Raw genomic sequence first — 17,862 nt, 5'->3', positions numbered from 1 at the left:
AAGAACTACACACACACACATGAACTGCTTTGGTGCATTTTTTAACTCAACTTGCGGTATTTCAAGATTTTGTAAATAAAAAATAAAAATAAACTCACTAGCCATCAAGCAATAGCAAATTCTAGATGCAGGTTTAGAGACCACCATTACAGGGTTCAGAAGGCTAAGGACTATCTTTCCAAAGACTGGACTGAGTTGAAATGGGATATAAAATGGGAAGGAGCAAGAGGGGGTGCAATCCAGAGATAGAAGTAAATGAAAGTTCACAGCTCCACATTCCAGCTTTGATTCTATTACAGCTAAAAGCCCATAGCAGCCAGAGGAAACTGCTGAGAATTTGTGGTGATTCAGTTGTAAGGCACATGCTGTACTACAGCATATTCACCCTTTACCATATTGCTTTATCCTCATCATTTTAAAGCCAAAAGACCCATTTTAAAATGGACCTTAAATATTGCTGGAGTTCTTACAAAGAAGTATAAGTCAGTACACAGCGATTCTAAATCTTGTTCTCTCAAATACATCAAGGCTATTTAAGAATCAGTTACTGGTTTGAAAGCAAGCCAAGCTAACTCCCTTAATGACTGTATGTTATGCTGAATCAGCTTACAAGGAGCTCAAATTCTGGCAACATCGTTCTGCCTGCATTTTCTCCGGAAGGCCATAAATTAAGATATTACTGTCACAGTAGCCTTTTCTAATGGGTAAAATTCAGGATGTGCCTTTCAGAGAGCTGACTAATTTCTGCTAACATACAAAGGCTGATTAAAAGTACTAAATATTGACTTGATATGGCATTGAAACGACAAATTCAAGTCTGTAGTGATTTGCAGGATTGTCATAAGTTCAGAAGGATCAATTAAATTATGTGCTGCATCAAGTTTGATCTAAATGAGTAAGTGCATAAGAGATAGCGATAGGCTAATTGATCACAGTAATCTATCCTGTCTGTTATTCATGTATTCATTCATGGAAAGGGTTTGTTCTTGCTTATTTATAACCAATCAATGACTTAGTCAAATTTCCACCGGTATATTGAGTTTTTATTATCACAATCTAAAAGCTTTGCTTCGTGTGGGGCTCATGAATGCATTGTCATTATTCCCATTTTCTAATAAAAGCTATGCATGAGTTCCTGAATATGTCCCCTTTCTGTTAAGCATGTTCATCTAGTGTATCGCTTTTCAATGAGCATGACTTCATATTGGCCTGGATTTGGAACCACCCAATTTAAACAAGAAAACCAGACAATCTGTTCCAAATTCTACTACTGTTTTGAGAAACCCTGATTTTTTTCAGGTTCCTCAAAGTAGACTTTTATTAGTATTATATTGTATTATATTAGATTCAATTGTCATTACTTTTTCATATTATTGTGATTCTTTCGGATTGTAAACTGCTATGATCTATTTAAAAATAGTGGCGTATAAGTTTGAATAAACATAAACATATGTATTGATACGCTTATCATGACCAGTATCAAATGTAGCTCTCCTTTCACTATCCTCAGGGAAAGGGAGATGTGAGTGGAAGGGAGTTATTTCCCAATGAGGGGAAAAATATGCTTTTGATATTGGTGTACCATTAACAGGAACTAGACACTCCTGCATAAATTTCATATGCCACGCAAGCATCATCATTCCAGACAAATAAAATGCTGCTGAAAATAAACTTCTGGCACATTCACAGAGAGTACATTTAGCTGGTGATGAGTCAGGGTATTCCATTCAGTGATTCACAACATCCAGTTGAGCTCCAAAGCTTTACTCCTTACAGGGAATCTGACACTCCAAATGACAGCTTTTCTGTCTGATTAAATTAGAACTGAGTTTTTATTGGGATATAGCTGCAGCTCACAGTGTCTCCAACTACACCCGGACATTGTTTCCTCCATGTGGGTTAGTACCTTAATAAATGTGGCTCCTGCTATCCCTTCTACTAGACCTCAATAGCTAGAGGTCCTGGTTCTAATATGATTCTTACACAGCTAGACACAAATGCTCCGCTGTCCTTTTAGTACTGTTGGAAGTATGATATACAGTAGTCACACTTTCTTTCTTCCTTCTCCTTTTGATACACAGAAGGTTGCTGCATGGAATTTCAGAAAGCTTTTAGAAATCTTAAGGTAAGCCACTCTATAACAATGAGAGGATGTTCTCTTTGTTCCTTCTCTGGAAATAAATCTCCTGCTTTCACCTCCTTCCTGCAAGTGTCCTATCAGATTTCTTTTCAGAACTATCCAGAGTTGATATTCAAATGGACTTATATATTCACCACTTGGTCTAACCAGCTGACACTATGGGAGTAATTTTAAAACATTTTTCAATTGCAAAATGCTGATTTATATTTGGAAAGCTTATTATAAAATTAAGTCACAATGAAAAGTAGCCAGGAGGTATTTGTACAGTAGGCGTGCTCAGACAAGGAGTTGGATAGAGCACGGCGTAGTTGCAATTTATGCATATACTTATAAAATACTTGCATACTGAAGATAGCCATTGAGTAGATAGTGTATGCTGGAACTGTTTGGTTTAAAATTTCCTGGATTAATTATTACCTTGTTCTTTGAAGCATGCCTAAGTGGAAGGGTAAGTCAAAGGGTTCTCTCCCCCAGAAACTGGGAATCCCTTCCTCTCAGCAAACCAGCATTACCAGATACACACAATTCTCCTTTCAACCAGGCATCTCTGCTATTCTCTAGATGGGGAAGAGCCGTGAGCTGAAGGTCAAGGTTTTGCTTAGATCATAAGGCCTCTCTACCTTAACCCCCCCCCCCTCCCCCGGCACTGCAACAGAGAAGAAATAATAATTTGTATCCTTGATCCTGCAAAAGAAGGGAAGACATCCCTGAAGCTTGTGGCAATGCAAGAACCATCTGCATCGGATATGTCAGTGACACCGTCAGTGGAAAGGAGTAAGCAGGACAACTTGGGTTGGTGTTGAAAGCAGGGATTCCAGCTACAACTTCTGGGATCTCAAGCATTGCTGGTGCAGCTGCACTTCAGTTGCCTAAGGAATAATTTGTTCTTTGTATTTCAGCATTACAGCCTTTGCATTAACCAACAGATCACACTAGATTCTATCTGGTCAGCACGGGAACTGCTTCATAAGGTTTGTTCATTGTTTATCACTGTCTCTTTAATGTTATAAAATAAAACTTATTTTTAATGTTAAATTCCCTGGTTTGACGTAGAGTTTATTTTGGAGAAACACCATGATATAGTATTTTTTACATCAGTATAATACCTTGCTCCACCACCAGGGGGTTTACATTTGGCATCATGGACAAGATAAATCTCCTAGCCTATCATCTATCAAAAGAGCTTATCTGCAAAATTGTAAAGTGTACTGTGCAGTTTGCATTTTTGTTGGTTGTTTCTGGCTAACTTTTAGATCTTCCTGAGGGTCAGAGCCACAGTAATAGAGAGTCGTGGAAGATATTAGAATCAGCAAGCTGTTTCAGAATGAGGAGATGACTGAGAAGAACAAGAGGAGCATTGGTATTGGTAGGAAGATGAAACTTGGTACCGCATACAGTGGTATAAAGATACTGATAGGTACTCATACTGGAAGGATCGGAAGAAGAGACCTATCATCTACTATAGGTGTGGTCAAATGGGGTACATCTGATGATACTGCTGAACTGAGCTGGCAGTGGAGAACCTTTGCTATGAGAGAGTGCAGAGGTCTGAGCCATCTCGGTGGTGTGAGCCAAGCCAGAGGTTGGAATCTTGGAGATAGCTAAGTCTTGAACCTGAAAGGGATCAGTGACTGAGTTCCAGTCCACTATGATAGTATTGCATCTGCCAAACCTTTGAGTGCCCAACTCCCATGTTGGAGGAGTTAGTCCAGGAGAGGAAGAAACACAGTTATTGCTACTACTGCAGGAGAAGTTGAATAATATAGAAAGAACCTTCAAAAATTGGGTAGAAGAGGAGAAAAGGAAGAAGTTGAGGAATGTAAGAGTTCAGCTGGATGTAAAGTCACAGGTTTCAGTGGTGGAAGAAGAGTGGTTGGTGGTGGTGGAGGTTGGAGATATAGCAGTAGCTGAAACCACAGAAAATTCCAAAGAAGACAAGCTGTCAGGTATGGAATTGGAGAATGAAGACTTTCCAGTTGCAGAACCAACCTAAACAGAAAGCCTACACAAGAGAGAGAGAGAGAGAGAGAGAGCTCCAGGACGAGATTTCTTCAGAGGAGAAAATACTGGAGGTGCAGGAACATCTGATCGTAGAACAGTTGTCCGTGAAGGCTATGGAGTTTTCTTTGCAAGCCCTGGACATGGAGAAGAAAGGATTATAGACTTGGTAAAGAAAATGAATTCAGGGAACAATAGTCCTGGAAAATTACAGTGTCCGGAAGAAAATAAGAACTAGTTCAGAGGTAATTCAGTGTAAAGATTGTTCAATGAAAAAGGAGTTGGAGCCAGCAAAAGCTGCCAGAATCCAAAAATGAATATAAACACAAATTAAGGAAAATTGTAACAAAGACTGTTATAAAGAAGAAAGATACAATGCAAAAAGGATCAAGAAACAGAAATAAATGGGCAGTGGTGCAGCCGGAGTTCGTTTGCAAGCAAGAACTGCATTTCTCCTTATGGGTCTTGAGATGGAGTGGATTGACAGAGGAGGATAGATAACCGCAATATTATCAGCAAAAGCCAGCCCAAAAATGCAAGTTGAGGAAGAGTGTAAGAAGACAGAAGGAGAGAAGAAACTGTGTTTCCAAAAAGAGAAAGAAGCGCTATAGGGTAAGCTCTGGTCTCAAGCAGAGGTCTGAGGATTACTCAAAAATAACTTTATAAATTAACCATAGAGTTGGTGCAAACATGAATTTACAAATAGTTCATTATAGCAGTCCTGCAATAAAAGTAGCAAAATTGTACTGAGGGGGAAAATAACAAAATGTACATTTCAATAAGAACTGAGTAAATGTAAAATTTGTGGTTTAAAAAAAAAGTTTTGTATAAAAGCTAATTGTTATGGAGTAGTGATGGTAAAATGAGAGAAAATAGAAATTAATGAGATTGCCTGTGGGCATATTGGTGGAATGTCTGTGAGGAGTATTTGTGGTAGTTGGGAAGGTGTATTTTTAAAACAATTTTTTATAAACTTTTTTTTAAGTTGTTGCTAGTCTGAATGTAACCCTATGGGTTAAAAAAATAATTAAAAATAAATACCTAGTTGGGGCTCCAGGTCCAAGAAAGATTGGGGCTGCAGTGTGGTGGCTGGGTAATACCATGGTTGCTGGGTTTGCGGCAGGTGTGCAAAATCAGAGCCAGGCAAGAGGAGTGGAGGCCAAGTGAGCATGTGCAGTGCCCTGATTATAGGTGGTGATTGGATTATCAAGTCTAGATCCTGATCTGCATAGAATGTATCCCAGGAGGGAGGGGGATGCTGCCAGTGTAGAGGTGACAGAGGCAATGTCCCTATTTGATTTGAGAGACATACAGCATGGTAGAAATCCTACTTGTAAAGATTACATGTTTTATTCTCCAGTTCACAAATCTCATAGTAGGACTGATATTTTTTTTTAACAGTAGCCATATGGAACAAAATATTGTGGAGGCAGCTATTCTCTCTGGTTCCCCATCAGACCATTGCTCAGTGTCTCTTAATTTAGACTTCTGCCCTAATGCATTCAGGAGAGTTCTTGGCCTTCTTCTCTCCCTAGATATGAAGAAGTCCTTTGATAGGTTTCATGGGATTTTTTATTTGCTACATTGAGGGAGTATGGTTTTCCTGAAGGTTTTTTTTAGCATGAATCCAGATGCTGTGCAAAAGTCGTATAGCTTCTGTTCTTCTTAATGGTGTAACGTTACCCTCCTTTTATATAAAGCGTGGCACAAGACAGGGCTGTCCATTATTTGCCTACCCCACCCCTGTTTGATTTGGCATTGGAGGTATTGGCGCAGAAGCTGCGGGACTCTTCCGACATTCAGGGCTTTAAATGTAATAAGGTTAATCATAAGATTTTGAATATGCTGACAATGCAGTTATCCAGCTGACAGATGTCTGTAGATCGGCCCCTAGAATAATGGCATTATTAGAAAAATATGGGATGCTTTCTGGATATAAACTTAGCTACTCTAAATCCCAGCTCATGCCAGTGGGGCCTGCAGTGGGACCTGTGGTACTACTTAACTACTACTACTTAACATTTCTAAAGCGCTACTAGGGTTACGCAGCGCTGTACAGTTTAACAAAGAAGGATAGTCCCTGCTCAAAGGAGCTTACAATCTAAAGGACGAAATGTAAAGTTGGGGCAGTCTAGATATCCTGAATGGAGGTATAATGGTTATGTGCCGAAGGCGACATTGAAGAGGTGGGCTTTGAGTAAGGATTTGAAGATGGGCAGTGAGGGGGCTTGGCGTATGGGCTCAGGGAGTTAATTCCACGCATAGGGTGAGGCGAGGCAGAAAGGGCGAAGTCTGGAGTTGGCGGTGGTGGAGAAGGGTACTGAGAGGAGGGATTTGTCCTGTGAGCGGAGGTTACGGGTAGGAGCGTAAGGGGAGATGAGGGTAGAGAGGTAATGAGGGGCTGCAGATCGAGTGCATTTGTAGGTAAGTAGGAGAAGCTTGAACTGTATGCGGTACCTGATCGGAAGCCAGTGAAGTGACTTGAGGAGAGGGGTGATATGGGCATATCGGTCCTGACGGAAGATAAGACGTGCAGCAGAGTTCTGAACGGATTGAAGGGAGGATAGATGGCTAAGTGGGAGGCCAGTGAGGAGTAGGTTGCAGTAGTCAAGGCGAGAGGTAATGAGAGAGTGGACGAGTGTTCGGGTGGTATGCTCAGAGAAAGAAGCGACAGGTCTTGGCTATCTGCTGGATATGCGCGGAGAAGGAGAGGGAGGACTCGAAGATGACTCTGAGATTGCGGGCAGATGAGACGGGGAGGATGAGGGTGTTATCAACAGAGATAAAGAGAGGAGGGAGAGGAGAAGTGGGTTTGGGTGGAAAGACAATAAGCTCGGTTTTAGCCATGTTCAGTTTCAGGTGGCGGTTGGACATCCAGGCAGCAATGTCAGATAGGCAGGCCGATACTTTGGCCTGGGTTTACGCAGTGATGTCCAGTGTGGAGAGGTAAAGCTGGGTGTCGTCAGCATAAAGATGATATTGGAAACCATGGGATGAGATCAGCGAACCCAGGGAAGAGGTGTAGATTGAAAAAAGAAAGGGGTCTAAGGACAGATCCCTGAGGAACTCCATCAGAGAGCGGGATGGGGGTGGAGGAAGATCCTTGAGAATATACACTGAAGGTGCGGTGGGAGAGATAAGAGGAGAACCAGGAGAGAACAGAGCCCTGGAATCCAAATGAGGACAGTGTGGCAAGAAGTAAGTTGTGATTGACAGTGTCAAAAGCGGCGGATAGGTCGAGGAGGATGAGGATGGAGTAACGACCTTTGGATTTGGCAAGGAACAGATCATTACAGACTTTAGATAGTGCCGTTTCTGTCGAGTGTAGAGGGCGAAAGCCGGATTGAAGCGGATCAAGGATGGCATGAGAGGAGAGAAAATCAAGGCAACAGCTGTGAACGGTGCGTTCAAGTATCGTGGAGAGGAAGGGTAGGAGGGAGATGGGGCGGTAATTGGAAGGACAGATAGGGTCTAGTGATGGTTTTTTGAGAAGTGGTGTGACTACAGCATGCTTGAAGGTGTCAGGGACAGTTGCAGTGGAGAGAGAGAGGTTGAGGATATGACAGATGGGGGGTGTGTGACAGTAGGAGAGATGGTGTTTAGTAAGTTGGTGAGGATGGGATCAGAGGAACAGGTGGTGCATTTCGAGGAGGAAAGAAGGTGGGCGGTTTCCTCCTCGGTGATATCAGGAAAAGAGGAGAAGGAGGCCTGAGTTGGTTGGTTGAGGGAGTGGGTTAACAGGTGAAGAGGAGGAGGTGGCTTGGTAGTGAATTCAAGGTTGATCTTCTGCACCTTGTCACGGAAGTAGTCAGCTAGTGATTGAGGAGAGAGTGAGGGGGGATGGGAGCAGAGGGCACTTTGAGGAGGGAGTTAAGGGTGGCGAAGGGACGACGAGGGTTGGAGCCAAGAGAATTAGTCAATTGGGTGTAATAGTCCTGTTTGGCAAGGAATAGGGAGGACTGGAAGGAGGTTAGCATGAATTTGTAATGAATGAAGTCAGTATGGGTGCGAGATTTCCTCCAGAGGCATTCGGCAGATCGGGCGCGATGCAAGGGGTCAGCCAGGGCTGGGGATTAGTACGCCTTGTGGGATGGGAGATGGATGGTGCAAGTGTGTCCAGAGCAGTGGAGAGAGTGGCATTGTAAGCAGAGACAGCCTTGTCGACAGACTCCGAGGACATGATGGAAGGGAGGAGATTAGAGATACAAGAGGATAAGGTGGGAGGGTCGACAGCCTGGAGATTCCTGAAAGTAGTGGTTAGTGTTGGGGGGGGACTGAGGGGGAGGGTGATGAAGTGTGAAGGTGATCAGGTGATGATCTGAGAGAGGAAGAGCAGAGGTGCAGAAACTGGAGGGTGAGCAGGTAGAGGAGAGGACGAGGTCAAGACAATGGCCAGTTTTGTGAGTAGGGGTGGTGGAGCTCAGCTGGAGGTTGAAGGAGGATGTCAGAGTGAGGAACTGAGAAGTGTAGGAGTCGGATGGGTCATCAGCGTGTATGTTAAAGTCTCCAAGAATGAGGGATGGAGATGAGGGTTCAAGAAAAACGGAGAGCCAGGCATCGAAGTCAGTAAGGAAGGAAGGGAGGGACTTATTGGGGGCCGGTAAATGACTGCAACTCTGAGTGGCAGCAGGTAGAATAGACGGATGGAGTGAACTTCAAAGGATGAGAAGCAGTGAGACTGCGGTAGGAGGAGGGGTTGAAAACTACAGGAGGGCGAAAGTAGAAACCTGACTCCTCCTCCGCGGCCAACTGGGCGGGAGGTGTGGGAGAAAAGATAACCCCCATGGCACAGGGCCACGACTGAGGCAGAGTCGTCGGGGGTGAGCCAGGTTTCAGTTAGGGCGAGCAGTTGGAGGGAACGGGAGATGAAGAGATCGTGGGTGAAGGAAAGTTTGTTGCAGACCGAGCGGACATTCCACAGGGCACACGAGAAGGGGAGGGAAGAGGCGGGGAGGAGGAGAATAGAGATGAGATTGGAGACATCCCGGAATCATTTGCATGGATAGGATGAGGACAGGTGTGGGGGACCTGGATTGGGATTGATGTCTCCCGCGGATAGCAGGAGAAGGAGCAAGAGAATGCGGAGGAGGGTGGGGGAGGTACGGCAACGAAGGCGACGAAGACGGGAATCACTTAGGAGGAATGGGGATGGGTTAATGGCAGGAAGTGATGAAGGTTGAGAGCTAGGAAGGAGGAGGGGGATAGGAGAGATGGTGAGGTGGTGAGGGACGGGGGTGGGTAGGGTATTGTAGTAGTGAGCAGGATGGGAGAGGACATGGATGGGCAGTGAGTTCCTGTAGTAGACAGCGGTAGGGGGAGGGGGAAAAGATTAGGAAGGGACAGGGTAAGGAAAAGAATGTGTATAGGGGCCATGAGTAGTGACTGAGGTGTTAAGCAACAGATACAGTAACTGGGAGAAAAATAGATGTAAAGAGAAAAATGCCCTGCGCGCCGTTAGGCACGCGGCACCTAGAGCAGAGGCCCTGAGTGGATCGGAGCGGACCTGGGAGTCACCCCAGAGAAGGCTGAAAGGATATGCAGATGAGCTGCAAGTCCTCTACAGCACCTGTCTTTCTGATTTTGAAACAGTACACGCAGCTGTTTGTAAATTGACTAATCTTTATAGTGAATTACTCCCCTATACTAGATAAGATTAGATCTTCTTTGGAAGGTTGGATAGACCTACATATTTAGTTACTGGAGAGGGTTAAACTGCTGAAGATGATGGCTTTACCTCAAGCTTTTGCATTTGTTTCAGCAGTTGTCATGTACAGTGCCCAAGTCCTTTTTTTTTTCACAGATTGCAAGGGTACATTATTTCCTCCTCGTGGCTTAGACAGGTACCACAGATTAAATTGACTGTCTTGCAACTCCCCAGTGATGTGTGTGGGTTAAAAGTCCTGAATTTCTGCACCTACTCTTTAGCTGCCCACCTAGTGGGAATATGGAGCTGGTTTGATGTAGACCCAGACCCTGGGTGGTGAACCTGAAGGAGTCACAAGCGGGAGGACATAGTTTAGCGGCTCTCCTACATAACACAATAGATACTCCTAGTATTAAACGGCTTAGTTGACAGTGGGGTCCTTTTACAAAAGCGTGCTGAAAAATGGCCTGCGGTAGTGTAGGCAGGGGTTTGGGGCGCGTGCAGAATCATTTTTCAGCACACCTGTAAAAAAGGCCTTTTTGTTGTTGTTGCCGAAAATGGATGTCCATTTTGGGTCTGAGACCTTACCGCCAGCCATAGACCTAGCGATAAAGAATTTGGGTAGTAATGACCTACGTGCATCAGATGCCACTTGGTGCATGTCCGCTATGCGTGCCAGAAAATAAAAAATATTTTCCAGATGTGCGTAGTGGATGTGCACCAAAATTGAAATTACCACAAGGGCCACGCTGTAACCAGGCGGCAACTACAATTTGGCACGCATTGGACACGCATAGTCGCCTATGCGGCTTAGTAAAAGGGGCCCTAAGTTCCTTTCTTTCACATCAATATAAGGCTTGGCGTGCAGCCTTGAAAGATATTTGGGCGTCAGAGGAAAAGTTTTCCCCTATAATCTCCTTTATCAGGAATGCCCATTTTCATACAGTTTCTTTCTCAGAGGGCCTGGTTTATTGGGTTGGGGAGGGGCTTCGTTTTCTAGGACAGATCTGGAAGATCAAATCCTTTGCAGACCTTCAGGCTATACATAACATTCTGATATATCTGAAATATATTTACTTTCAGTTACAGAGAGTGACTATTGAAGGGGGGGGGGAATGAGGAGTGTAGGTTTTTGTGATGCAGAAATAGTGTTCTGACAAAACCAGACTTAGGGCTAAACTTATTACTAAATTGTATTCTACTTTCACTCTTGAGGGGAAGGACTATGACATAGATCCTGGATTAGTAGCTAGATGGAATGGGGACTTGGAGCTGCTCTCGATAAAGAGAACTGGCAAGAATTTTGGAATCACACTGCAAAAATGTTGACTTGTAACAGGAGTCAGGAATTCATGTTCAAATTGCTTCATCAAGCCTATCGTTACATAACATTTTTTTCTAAATTTACTGCTGCTGATCCTCATTGTTGGAGAGGATTTGGACAGCATGGTGATTATATTCATATGTGGTGGGGATGTGATAGGGTACAAATATTTTGAGAAACTATTCAATTGGAGATTCAAATTTACATGTTTCATTTGAACTTACACTCCGTCTATGCTTGTTGGGGAAATGGGGAGGATGACAATGTGACTAATAATTATAAGAAATGGATAGTGCATTACCTTTGTTGCCAGATTGACTATTGCATATTTTTGGAGGGCAACCCTCAGGTGGCATTCTGGAAGACCAAGCTACAGGATATTGTAATTTTGGAAACACCAGTAAAATATGAGGGAAGAAAACTGTGTACGACAAATTTTGGGACTCTCACTGGACTTGGTGACGAATGATGGCCTGAACTCTGCTGGGTGTAAGGGGAAGGAGGCATATTGATTATGACATTTTTATTCATGAGTGACTTGGAGATGGTTTAGGGGAAGGGGGTTGGGAACCATGGACCATATAGCTAATGCTATGGTCCTTTTTCTGGGTATGCACTCATGTTATTGGTTAAATTGTTCTCGTATTCTTACTACTGTCTGCCAAGTTTAAATAAAGAGCTATAAAAAAAAGTTTGTTTCAGAAAAATCATTATAGTCCTCCACTAAGGACAACAATTTAGTGGGAAAGCTAATGGAATCCCTAAACAAGTGGAGGATAATTTTATAAGAAGGTAAGTAGGTGCCCACTTGGGAATTATTGGCATCTATGTGTATTTTTAAAATTCTAGTATAAGAGGCAGATAATGCATCTATATATTGCAGGTGTGGACATTTAGACCTTCTCTCGAGCTGGTGTAAATATCCACACCTAGATTATTCAAATATATAGAGAGATTTTAGCAAACGTTATAATCTATGCATATACTTGTGAATTGTGTCTATGCTCCACCCAGACTCTACCTCTTACAAGTCTACTGGCAAAGTCTGTGCCATGGTGTCATCGGCCATATTTTTTTACAATAATTGGTAGTTTTAAGAGGCCATTTACACATGTATATGGCCAAATGTGTGAAAAAAATTACTTTATAAAATTACCCTCATAAAGTAGAGTTGTAATTTGACCATTCCTTCAAATTATGTTATTTTTGTTCAACCCCTTACTTTTTATTTTAAGTGTATATAGATAATTTCCCCATAGCTCTGGGCTAAAAGTTCTGTATTATTCTAAAGGCCTTTTCTTATCCCTTCAGCATTGCTTTATAGCTTGGCTGCATTGTGGGAGTCATATTTGCTTAAGGTATTCCCAGTCAGTCCTGACCAAGGTCTGACATAATTGCAGTATGATCATTATGTAAATATTAGTACCAGATGCTAGGTGGCAGACAAGTATATTCTGGCTAAGCATACGGTGTATTTATTTTACCTACATGCAAAACTGAAAGTTTCTGTATTGTCAGTGTCTGCTTGTGTAAGCAACATGCACAGACCTTGATTCATGAGGAAGTTGTATTATCATCCTGTTCTTTATTCACTCTGAGTGATGGCATGTTATCAATATTAAATGTTTATGTGAAACTCTTTCATATTATGGATTATTGGCAGAAACTGAGCATTTCAGGCACTCTGCACCCCTAAAAGTTTTCTGGCGATTCTACATACTTCAGCTGATACAAGAAAAGCATTGATAAGAAAAAGGGGAAAACAATGTTACTACTGATTTCCAAAATGTGGACAAGAAAGGTGAGAGGAGTCCACAAACAATTATTTATTTGAATTTTTCTCACACCTTTTCCAGTAGTAGCTCAAGATGAGTGATATTCAGGTCCTCTGGAGGACTCACAATCTAAGTTTGTACCTAAGGCAATGGAAGGTTAAGTGACTTGCCTAAGATCACAAGGTACATAAGTACATAAGTAATGCCATACTGGGAAAAGACCAAGGGTCCATCGAGCCCAGCATCTTGTCCACGACAGCGGCCAATCCAGGCCAAGGGCACCCGGCAAGCTTCCCAAACGTACAAACATTCTATACATGTTATTCCTGGGATTTTGGATTTTTCCAAGTCCATTTAGTAGTGGTTTATGGACTTGTCCTTTAGGAAACCGTCCAACCCCTTTTTAAACTCTGGTAAGCTAACCGCCTTCACCACATTTCCCGGCAATGAATTCCAGAGTTTAATTACACGTTGGGTGAAGAAAAATTTTCTCCGATTTGTTTTAAATTTACTACACTGTAGTTTCATCGCATGCCCCCTAGTCCTAGTATTTTTGGAAAGCATGAACAGACGCTTCACATCCACCTGTTCCACTCCACTCATTATTTTATATACCTCTATCATGTCTCCCCTCAGCCGTCTCTTCTCCAAGCTGAATAGCCCTAGCCTCCTTAGTCTTTCTTCATAGGGAAGTCGTCCCATCCCTGCTATCATTTTAGTCGCCCTTCGCTGCACCTTTTCCAATTCTACTATATCTTTCTTGAGATGTGGTGACCAGAATTGAACACAATACTCAAGGTGCGGTCGCACCATGGAGCGATACAACGGCATTATAACATCCTCACACCTGTTTTCCATACCTTTCCTAATAATACCCAACATTCTATTCACTTTCCTAGCCGCAGCAGCACACTGAGCAGAAGGTTTCAGTGTGTTATCGACGACAACACCCAGATCCCTTTCTTGGTCCGTAACTCCTAACGTGGAACCTTGCAGGACGTAGCTATAATTTGGGTTCTTTTTTCCCACATGCATCACCTTGCACTTGCTCACATTAAACGTCATCTGCCATTTAGCCGCCCAGTCTCCCAGTCTCGTAAGGTCCTCTTGTCATTTTTCACAATCCTGTCGCGAGTTAACGACTTTGAATAACTTTGTGTCATCAGCAAATTTAATTACCTCACTAGTTACTCCCATCTCTAAATCATTTATAAATATATTAAAAAGCAGCGGTCCTAGCACAGACCCCTGAGGAACCCCACTAACTACTCTTCTCCATTGTGAATACTGCCCATTTAACCCCACTCTCTGTTTCTTATCCTTCAACCAGTTTTTAATCCACAATAGGACATTTCCTCCTATCCCATGACCCTCCAATTTCCTCTGTAGCCTTTCATGAGGCATCCAGATACACAATATCAACCAGCTCCCCTTTGTCCACATGTTTGTTTACTCCTTCAAAGAATTGAAGTAAATTGGTCAGGTAAGATTTCCCCACACAAAAGCCGTGCTGACTCGGTCTCAGTAATCCATGTCCTCGGATGTGCTCTGTAATTTTGTTTTTAATAATAGCCTCTACCATTTTCCCCGGCACCGACGTCAGACTCACCAGTCTATAATTTCCCTGATCTCCCCTGGAGCCTTTTTAAAAAATGGGTGTTACATTGGCCACCCTCCAATCTTCTGGTACCACGCTCGATTTTAAGGATAAGTTGTATATCACTAGCAGTAGCTCCGCAAGCTCATTTTTCAGTTCTATCAGTACTCTAGGATGAATACCATCCGGTCCAGGAGATTTGCTACTCTTCAGTTTGCCGAACTGCCCCATTACGTCCTCCAGGTTTACCGTGAAGTCAGTAAGTTTCTCCAACTCATCCGCTTGAAATACCATTTCCGACACCGGTATCCCACCCAAATCTTCCTCGGTGAAGCAGTGGGATTTGAACTGGGTATCTTTGGAAGTCAAGACAAATGCTTTAACCACTATGCCACTCCTACAAGCCTCCAAAAAGCCTTGGCAAGCATTTCCCCCCAGCTTCTACAATACGGCAGCAAAAAATTGGGTGCCAATATGTGAGCACTAATCCAAGATGTGCACCCAATTAAATTGGCTAAGGAGCCAATTAGAGACAATTGGGTGTTAATTGGCTGTAAGCGGCACCAATTTGGAATTGGGTACACATTTTACTACACACACTATTCTATAACATTGTACACCCAAACGCCATAGTGTGGCTATGTTAGAATATAAACTCCTTATGAACAAGGAAGGATCCCTATCGAGAAATGTACCAGCCACAGAGTAGGGAAAGGACACAGGTCAACCAAAAAAACAGTAGGACTCCAGAGGTAGATGCTAAGGACTCTCTTTTACGGAACCTTATCAGCTTCCTTCCACCTACTGTTACTCTATTTTCCACTCTGTATATATTCCCGGAGTTTAAAATTCTGCTGCCCGACTATTATTCTGCCAGTGTCATTATGTTCATATTAGCCCTCTCCTCAAGTCACTTCACTGGCTTCCTATCCGTTTCCGCATACAGTTCAAACTCCTCTTATTGACCTATAAGTGCATTCACTCTGCAGCTCCTCAGTACCTCTCCACTCTCATCTCTCCCTACATTCCTCCCCAGGAACTCCGTTCACTAGGTAAATCTCTCTTATCTGCACCCTTCTCCTCCACTGCTAACTCCAGACTCCGTTCCTTTTATCTTGCTGCATCATATGCCTGGAATAGACTTTCTGAGCCGGTATGTCAAGCTCCATCTCTTCAAATCTAAGCTAAAAGCCCACCTTTTTGATGCTGCTTTTAACTCCTAACCCTTATTCACTTGTTCAGAACCCTTATTTTATCATCCTCACTTTAATATTCCCTTATCCCTTATTTGTCCTGTTTTTTCTGTCCTAATTAGATTGTAAGCTCTGTCGAGCAGGGACTGTCTCTTCATGTTCAAGTGTACAGCGCTGCGTACGTCTAGTAGCGCTTTAGAAATGATAAGTAGTAGTAAGTAGTAGTAGTAGTAGACTCGACATGGTCCTGTGTTTCAGCAACAATATGCCTGCTTCAGGAGTATAAGTATCTGTAAACCTGCTTCAATGTCTTTCCACAGAAAGAAGATAGCACAAAAACAACTGCTACAATAATTGTTCCATATAGCCACAGAAACTGCCAAACTCTCACCGCATTTGTATGTATGTATGTATATGTATGTACCCCCTTTACTTACTTGAGTAGCTTAAAGGTGCTTCAGAAGAGATTGAGAGTTGAAGAGGAGAAGAAAACCCAGAGTGAAATCCCAATGATTACAAAGGGTTTTAGTCTCCAAAAATACACCCCATGTCAAAGTTTTTTTGTGAGAAAGTTAACAAAATCTCCTAGGAATCAGGGAAGACACCTAAAGCAGAGTTGCCAAGTTACCCATTCCAGGAAGGAGACTTTTTGGCTAGTCCTGGATTTCTGCCAAGCTCATCCTGATGCATTATGGAACCTGCAGCACTGATTTCAATGAATAGAATCATGGACTACAAATACTACAGTGCTTTGGGATGTAAGTTTAAAACCAGAACCGGGCAGAGTCTTCCTCCTGGAATAGTAACTTGGCAGCTCTGCTAAAGGGAGAAGCTTCCAGATTCCCGACCCCTCTAGTTGTCAATCAAAGGAGGGCGTGGTCCTTAGGGAGGGATTTGAGAGTTTCTATAGTTAGAGAGAGAAAGAAGCGGAAAGGTTGGATACAAGCAGAGCTAGAGGAAGAGCCCCAGCCCAGGGAGAGAAAGCTGAAAACCGAAATACTGAGGAGGCCTTTGAGCAAAGAGTTGAAGACAACAGCCCTAAAGTTACAGATGAAGATCCAGCCATGGAGATAAGTTCTTGATTGTTTTGATTACTCTTATCTAGAACCACTAAGACTTTATAGTTTTTGTTTGTTCAAGGCAGAAGCGGACGGACCAGTACTGAGGTACACTAAAAGGGAGGTGGCTGTCACAGCCCTTATGGTTAAGAACTAAAACCTGGTGCTGTATTTCTTTTTTGTTGGCTTTTAATGTCTAACAAGTTTGGAGAGAAACTTTTGGACAACATAAAGGTGCTAAGGAAAATGTTAACCAAGGTTAAAAGAAAAGAGAGGGAGGAGCCAGGCACAGTGATGCAAGGGTTCACTGAGAAGAAGGAAGTCCTAATGAAAGAGACTGCGTGGATAAAGTGTTGAAAACTCCTAGTTATAATACTGCAGGGGTAAATTGTCTATTGAAGCTAAGACTGTGTTTACAATTGAAAATCATAATAAACCATTATGTTATTGTTGGAAAGAGGCTGGCTCACAAGATTTGATTTCTTGGAACTTTGCTACTGAGAGAAACACGGTATAAAGGTGCTAAACCATGCCGGACACACCTTTGCACTTATCATATTCTATGGGCCCTGTTTACTAAGGAACGCTAAGGGCACGCTTGCATTTTTGGCACGTGCTAAACGCTAATGACACCCATTTGGGTGTCTCTAGCGTTTAGCGCGTGCTAATTTTAGGCATGCCCTAAAAATGCTAGCATGTCTTAATAAACAGGGCCTATGTTTCTATATACATGATACCACAAACACTGACCTCAAAATGATAATATTTTCAAAATGTGAAATTATGTTCCATAAGTATGACACTGTTTGGAACCTTATTAATGAGAATAAATATATGTTTGTGGATATATTGGAACCTTTGTTTAAGCATAATTAGTGGTAAAATGTCTTTATTGCTTGCAGTGTTTCAGACTTTGTTCCCTGCCAGGATTCCTGAGAGGCTGCATGTGATGACCTTGGTTTTTTTTATTATTATTATTAGAGTTTCTGTGAGAACAATTTTGTACATTGTTTTCTAATTAGACACTCCTAGAGATCAAGAATCCCAGCTCTTGCTTCATCTCTAGGCAGCTGGCTTCCCAGTCGGGTGTGTTGTGTGTGGAATGACTTCATAGTTTTCCTTTCTTTTCATGT

Source organism: Microcaecilia unicolor, chromosome 4 (assembly GCF_901765095.1).
Source record: "Microcaecilia unicolor chromosome 4, aMicUni1.1, whole genome shotgun sequence".
Lineage (NCBI taxonomy): Eukaryota > Metazoa > Chordata > Amphibia > Gymnophiona > Siphonopidae > Microcaecilia > Microcaecilia unicolor.
The sequence above is the reverse complement of the archived record's forward strand: the minus strand, read 5'-3'. Positions refer to the sequence as shown.